We start from the raw sequence: 7,396 nt of genomic DNA on the forward strand, positions 1-7,396 counted from the left end.
CTTACATTAACACTGCAATGAAGTTACTGTGAAAATCCCCTCGTCGCCACATTCCGGCGCCTGTTCGGGTACACGGAGGGAGAATTCAGAATGTCCAAATCACCCAACAAGCACGTCTTTCAGAAATTATGGGAGGAAACTGGAGCACTCGGAGGAAACCCACGCAGACAAGGGGAGAACGTGCAGACTCCACACAGTGACCCAAGCCGGGAATTGAACCTGGGACCCTGGCACTGTGAAGCAACAGTGCCAACCACTGTGCTACTGATGCCAGAATACCTGACATTTAACAGAGTTACTGGCCAGCTTCTAATGAGTTTCAGAAATGTCACCTCTGTTGATCTGTAGTGCAACACCGTGCTACAGCAATATTGTAAAATACTGCTTCTGCAATATTGTGGAACAGTACTCCCAACTATTTTTGTATGGTCACCCATGCCTGCCATGGGACAATTTTCACCATCTCCCGAGCTGGGAACCCCAGCGCATTGCTGTAGATTTTTTTTTGTGGTTTATCAGTTCAGTGACCTATGCCACAGGAAGTAGCCTAAGGCTGTCAACAGCAACAACTGTATTAATATAGTGTTTTCCGCATTGCAAAGGCCCCAAGGCACTTCACAGGGTAGTAATCAAACGATTTGCAACTGAGCCACATAAAGAGGTATTGGGACTGATGTCCAAAATCTTGGCCAGTGAGATCGGGTTTAAGGAGTGTGTTAAAGGAGAAGGGCAAAGCGGGGGGGCAGAATTCCAGAATTTGAGGCCTTGCAGTTCTGGGATGTGGGCGTTGCTGACTAGACCACCAATTATTGCCCATTCTTTTTTTTTTAATAAACATTTTATTGAGGTATTTTTTGGTTTTACAGCGACAACAAAATAAACAATATATATGAATCTATAAACATAGTGCAAAAGCCGTCTTCCTCCTTTAAAGGTCCCACCTTTATTAACCCCCTACTTTAAGCGAAACTAACGCCCCCCCCCCCCCACCCCCTTCCCCCTTTCTGCTGACGATTAATTTTCCGCAAAGAAGTCAAAGAACAGTTGCCACCTCCGAGCGAACCCTAACAGTGACCCTCTCAAGGCGAACTTGATTTTCTCCAAACAGAGAAAGCTAGCCATGTCCGATAGCCAGGTCTCCAACTTTGGGGGCTTTGGGTCCCTCCAAGCTAATAATATCCGTCTCCGGGCTACCAGGGAAGCAAAGGTCAGAACGTCTGCCTCTTTCTCCTCCTGGATTCCTGGACACTTCCGACACTCTGAAAATCGCCACCTCTGGACTCGGTGCCACCCTTGTTTTTAACACCATGGACATGACATCTGCAAACCCTTGCCAAAATCCCATAAGCTTTGGACATGTCCAGAATATATGGACATGGTTCGCTGGTCCTCCCCCATACCTTGCGCACCTATCTTCTACCGCAAAGAACCTGCTCATCCGGGCCACTGTCATGTGAGCCCGGTGAACGACCTTGAATTGTATCAGGCGGAGCCTGGCACATGTTGCGGACGCGCTGACTCTACTCAATGCGTCCACCCAGAGACCATCCTCTATCTCTCCTCCCAGCTCCTTTTCCCACTTGCGCTTCAGCTTCCCAGTCTGCGTCTCCTCTGACCCCACAAGTTCCTTGTAAATGTCCGAAACCCTCCCTTCTCCCACCCACATTCTGGAAACTAGCCTGTCCTGTATCCCCCTTGGCAGTAGAAGCGGGAAGATTGAAACCTGCCTGCTAGGAAATCCCGCACCTGCAGGTACCTGAATCTGTTTCCCCTCGCCAATCCAAATTTCTCCTCCAGGTCCCTCAAGCTAGGAAAGCTCCCATCTATAAACATATCCCCCATCCTCTCAATCCCTGCTCTCTGCCATCTCCGAGACCCCCTGTCCATCCTTCCCGGGGCAATCTGGTGATTATTACAGATTGTAGACCAAACCGATGCTCCCTCTGCTCCCACATGCCTCCTCCATTGTCCCCAGACTCTCAGGGCTGCCACCACCAGGCGGCTGGTGGAGTACCGTGTCAGCGGGAATAGCAGAGGCGCAGTTATCAAAGCCCCTAAGCTGGTGCCCTTACATGAAGCCGCCTCCATACGTTCCCATGCCGACCCTCCCCCACCACCCACTTCCTGATTATGGCTATATTTGCCGCCAAGTAGTAGTTACTGAAGTTTGGTAGCACCTGCCCGCCCTCTACGCGACTCTGTTCAAGCATCCCCCATCTTACTCGCCCATATAAAGCCAGTGATCACTTTGTTGACCCATTTAAAAAAGGACCGCGGAATAAAGATGGGGAGACACTGGAACACAAACAGGAATCTCGGGAGGACCGTCATCTTCACCATCTGGACCCTCCCAGCTAGTGACAACGAGAGCACGTCCCACCTCCGAAATTGTCCTTCATTTGGTCTACTAGTTGGGCTAGATTTAGCTTGTGCAGCCGTTCCCATTCCCGCGCCACTTGGATGCCTAGATACCTAAAGCTTCCCCCTACCACTCTCAACGGAAGTTCCCCCAGTCGCCTCTCCTGTCCCCTCACCTGGGCTGCAAACATCTCACTTTTCCCCATATTTCGTTTATACCCCGAAAACCGACTAAATTCCCCCAGAATCCTCACAATTTCTTCCATCCCCTCTATTGGATCTGATACATACAGGAGCAGGTTGTCTGCGTAAAGTGTAACTCTGTGCTCCACCCCCTTCCCCCTGGACTAGCCCCCTCCAGCCCCATGAAGCTCTCAGTGCAATTGCTAGCGGCTCTATGGCTAATGTGAGCAACAGTGGGGAGAGGCGGCACCCCTGTCTCATCCCCCGATGCAGCCTAAAATAGTCCGATGTTGTCCTATTCATCCGTACGCTCGCCACAGGAGCCTGATACAGCAACCTGACCCAGTCAATAAAGCCCCGCCCAAATCCGAACTGTCCCAGTACCTCCTACAGATAATCGCATTCTACTCGATCAAAGGCCTTCTCTGTGTCCATTGCGGCCATTACCTCCACCTCCCTACCTTCTGGGGGCATCATGATCACGTTTAATAGCCTTACATTGGCCACCAACTGCCTTCCCTTAACAAACCCCGTCTGGTCCTCCCCAATAACGTCCGGAACACAATCCTCAATCCCAGAGGACAAAGTTTTGGCCTGCAGTTTGGCATCCACATTCAATAGGGATATTGGCCTGTTGGACCCACACAGCTCTGGGTTCTTGTCCCGCTTCAGGATCAGCGAAATCGTGGCCTTGACATCGTCGGGGGAAGCACCTCTCTCCCTTGCCTCATTGAATGTCCTCATCAACAACGGCCCCCATAGTGAGAGTAGTGAGGCCGTGGAATGCCCTACCTGCTACAGTAGTGAACTCGCCAACATTAAGGGCATTTAAAAGTTTATTGGATAAACATATGGATGATAATGGTATAGTGTAGGTTAGATGGCTTTTGTTTCGGTGCAACATCGTGGGCCGAAGGGCCTGTACTGCGCTGTATTGTTCTATGTTCTATGTTCTATATCCCAGAGAACCTTTTATAGAACTCCACTGGGTACCCGTCCGGCCCTGGGGCTTTACCCAACTGCATGGCCTTCAGACCCTCCACTATCTCTTCCATTCCGATTGGGGCCCCCAGCCCTTCTACCAGCTCCCCGTCCACCTTCGGGAAATTCAGCCCCCCGAGGAAGTGCCTCATCCCCTCCGGCCCTGTTCGGGGTTCCGACCCATACAGCCTACTGTAAAACTCCTTAACACCTTATTAACCCCTGCTGATTCTCCAACCAGGTTCCCATTTCCATCCTTTACTTTCCCTATCTCCCTGGCTGCCTCCCTCTTTCTAAGCTGCCGTGCAAGCATTCTGCTGGCCTTCTCTCCATGCTCATAGATCGCCCCCCTCGCCTTTCTCAGCTGCTCCACCGCCCTCCCTGTGGTTAACAGGCTGAATCCGCCTGTAGCCTCTATCGTTCCCTTATAGGTCCTTGCCCATTCCTTTTTAATAAATTTAGAGTACCCAATTCATTTTTTCCATTTAAGGACAATTTAGCGCGGCCAATCCACCTTCCCTGCACATCTTTGGGATGTGGGGGCGAAACCCACACAGACATGGGGAGAATATGCAAACGCTACACAGCACGGTAGGGAAGCACAGTAGCACAAGTGGATTGCACTGTGGCTTAACAGCACCAGGGTCCCAGGTTCGATTCCCCGCTGGGTCACTGTGCGGAGTCTGCACGTTCTCCCCGTGTCTGCGTAGGTTTCCTCCGGGTGCTCCGGTTTCCTCCCACAGTCCAAAGACGTGCAGGTTAGGTGGATTGGCCATGATAAATTGCCCTTAGTGACCAAAAAGGTTAGGAGGGGTTATTGGGTTACGGGGATAGGGTGGATGTGAGGGCTTAAGTGGGTCGGTGCAGACTCGATGGGCCGAATGGCCTCCTTCTGCACTGTATGTTCTATGTACACGGACAGTGACCCAGAGCCGGGATCGAACCTGGGACCTCGGCGCCATGAGGCAGCAGTGCTAACCACTGCGCTACCGTGCTGCCCCAATTTTTGCCCATTCCTAATTGCCTTTGAGATGGCGGTGGTGAGCTGCCTTCTTGAACCGTGCGGTCCCTGGAATGTAGGTACACCCAAATTAATTTTAACCCTGCAACAGTGAAGAAACGGCCAATATATTTCCAAGTCGGGGTGGTGCGTGGCTTAGAGGGAAACTTCCAGGTGGCAGTGTGTCCCAGGTGTCTGTTGTCCTTGTCCTTCTAGATGGTAGCAATCGTGGGTTTGGAAGATGCTCCCTGAGCAACTTTAAGTGAGTCCCTGCAGTGCATCTGAAGGCACGGTCGCCACTGGCAGGGCAATGAAAGCCAGGGATGCTTATTGCAGTTAATAATTAAAAATTGGAAGAATGCAGATAATTTGGGGTGAGGGCCGGGGGTGGGGGCGGGCGGTTATTGTAGGGTTAGAGGAGGTTGGAGAGATAGGAAACGAGAGGTGGGCCATGGAGGAATTTGCAAAAAGGACTGAGTTTTATTCAACTCAAGTAATACTGTACTGTTAGACTACAATAGGCAAAGACCAATATTGTAATGCTGTAAAAACTTGCAATAAAACCAAAACTCTTCTGCCACGGTAACACCAGGATCACTTGTAGGTTCTGAAGAGTCTTATTCGACTCAAAATGTTGACTTTGTCTCTCTCTCCACAAATATTGCCAGACCTGCTGAGTATTTCCAGCACGATTTACTTTTTATCCCTGTAATTATTCCTGGGGTCTGAAATTTGAGGTGCTAAACTGTACCCTGTGCCACCACTAGAATATTGCACCATGGTAGCCAGCAACTTTGGTATGTTAATTGCATTGTCCATTGACAGCCCATTGCTCAACACTGTTATTGTGATGGGTGGAATCTTCCCCTCTCGCCAGTGATGGCATCATGGCAGGCGGGGGTGGGGGGGCCATAAGATTTGGCGAGAGTCAGAAAATCAGCTTCCAGCTGGACAAAAATTAGTTCGGAATCTTGCTCTGCCAGCTTTCATGGCAGGTTAATGCTGGCCCATTTTCCCTCTGATCCCCTTTTGTGTCTGATGAATATTCATTACCAGGCCAACAGACCAGAATCTTGCTTCCCGGTCAAATCTTTCACCCCGCCAGTGGGAATTTAGAACATTCTGTTTCCCAACTCGACATCAGTGGTATGCACCTGGATGTTACCCAGGACTTACTGGGCACTTGATGCTGCCTTATGCATTCTTGAAGACCGCTGTCATTTGCTGGGAGATGCCAATGCAGGAGATGGTATGCATACACAAAGTGGGGGTGGAAGGCTGTAAGAGGGGAATAGACTGCATGAAGGGATGGTGGAAAGCACGAGAGGCAAGATGGAAGGTACAGAGGGAGGACGAAAGACATGAAGTTGGAATGGAAGGTACAAAGTACAGAGGTGCTGTGGAAGCCTACAAGGGGCGTGGAGTCTCTGAGGAAGGGGAGCTGAGGGTTCTATCGGGTGGGGACTTGAAGGCAAGAGAAGGCCATACGAAGGTTGATGGTTGCAGGACTCTGGATGACCTGCTTGGGGGTTGGGGGGGGGGGGGGGTCAACGGTCATTGAGGAGAAAGTAAAGGTCACACTGGGTGGGTTAATGTTGATAGGGGAAGTTGATGTTGATGGGTTAAGAGTTGATGATGCGACTTCCGGTTGGGGCGATGCGGAGCTAAGCCGCACATTTCGGCAGCTCCCGCTATCACGGACTTTTGGGCTCTCCAGAGGAGCCCCAACGGAAATTTTTTGATTGAATCCTGTGGGGGAAGGTGAAGTAAGGTCCCCCTTACGTTGTATGGCAGGGATTAGCGGTGGAGCGTCGGAGAAAAAGGCTTTGGAGCAGCGGCAAAAGTGAGGGGGAAAAAACAAGATGGCGGAGGGTGGAGATCGAGCAGCATGGGGGCCGGACCAGCAGGAATTCCTCAGGCGCTGTGTGGAGGAGCTTAAAAAGGAGGTGCTGGCGCCAATGCTGTTGGCGATCGAGGGGCTGAAGGAGACCCAGAAGGCCTAGGCGGAGGAGCTCCGTGAGGTGAGGGATAAAACTAATGAGAACGAGGACGAGATCCTGGGCCTGGCGGTAAAAATAGAGGCGCACGAGGCAGTGCACAGGAGGTGGGCAGAGAGAATTGAGGTCCTGGAGAACAGGTCGAGGAGGAAGAACCTCCGGATTCTGGGTCTTCCTGAAGGAGTGGAGGGAGCTGATGCCGGGGCGTACGTGAGCACGATGCTCCATTCGCTGATGGGTGCGGAGGTCTCTCCGAGCCCCCTGGAGCTGGAAGGAGCTCATCGGGTCCTGGCGAGGAGACCCAGGGCTGATGAGCCGCCAAGGGCGATAGTGGCAAGGTTCCATCGCTTCGCGGACAAAGAAAGTGTCCTGAGATGGGCCAAGAAGGTGCGGAGCAGTAGATGGGAGAATGCGGTGATCCGAGTCTACCAGGACTGGAGTGCGGAGGTGGCAAAGAGGAGAGCTGGCTTCAACCGGGCCAAGGCGGTGCTGCACAAAAAAAGAGTCAGGTTCGGAATGCTGCCGCCTGCGCGACTGTGGGTCACTTATCAGGACCGACACCACTATTTCGAAACACCAGAAGAGGCTTGGACCTTTATCCAAACGGAAAAATTGGACTCGAACTGAGGGGCTGTGGTTGTGGGGGAGATGTTGACTGTATATGGGGTTGTAAATATGGGTAAAGAATGTTTCATGGGTGGGATGATGGAGGGGATGTGGGAAGAGTTCTTGTTAAATTTTTTTTCTGTTGACGAGATGGTGGGAAATGTGGGCGTCGGTGCTGGAGTGTTGAGGTGCCATTTATTCTGAGCCATTTGCCATTGGCTGCACTCTGAGTTAGAGATGAAGGGAGGGAGGGGGATGGATACCTACGAGG

Source organism: Scyliorhinus torazame, chromosome 16 (genome assembly GCF_047496885.1).
Source record: "Scyliorhinus torazame isolate Kashiwa2021f chromosome 16, sScyTor2.1, whole genome shotgun sequence".
Lineage (NCBI taxonomy): Eukaryota > Metazoa > Chordata > Chondrichthyes > Carcharhiniformes > Scyliorhinidae > Scyliorhinus > Scyliorhinus torazame.